General features: G+C 66.7%; 1 protein-coding gene across 2 annotated transcripts in view; it reads right to left on the bottom strand.

Moving 5' to 3' along the window:
* The window catches only part of RAI14 (retinoic acid induced 14), a 145,037-nt gene that overhangs the window by 144,126 nt on the left and 638 nt on the right, over positions 1–273 (bottom strand). The window lies entirely within an intron of this gene.

Below are 273 nucleotides of genomic sequence, written 5' to 3'. Positions count from 1 at the left end.
CCCGTACCCCAGGAAACCAAAGGCCCCCCCCCCCCCAAATCTCCCTTTCCCGAAGGAACTTTCCTTTTCTCATGTTGGCAACCAGGAGAGGCCTCCTCCCGCTTGGCCCACGGAAACCCAACGGGCTGACCCGGAGCGCCAGACCCAGCGCCCGAAAGTCTCGTCCAGCCAAACCCTTCTCTGGCCACCCCACCCCATCGCCCGCCCTTCCAAACCTCCGGGGCTCGGGACAAGGAGAGGCCGAGGAGCCCCCTTCCCCCCCTTCCTCCCCCC

This window comes from Gekko japonicus, unplaced genomic scaffold (genome assembly GCF_001447785.1).
Source record: "Gekko japonicus isolate JY-2015 unplaced genomic scaffold, Gekko_japonicus_V1.1 scaffold1490, whole genome shotgun sequence".
NCBI lineage: Eukaryota > Metazoa > Chordata > Lepidosauria > Squamata > Gekkonidae > Gekko > Gekko japonicus.
Note: the sequence above shows the minus strand (reverse complement) of the source record. Positions and strands in the feature narration are given on the sequence as shown.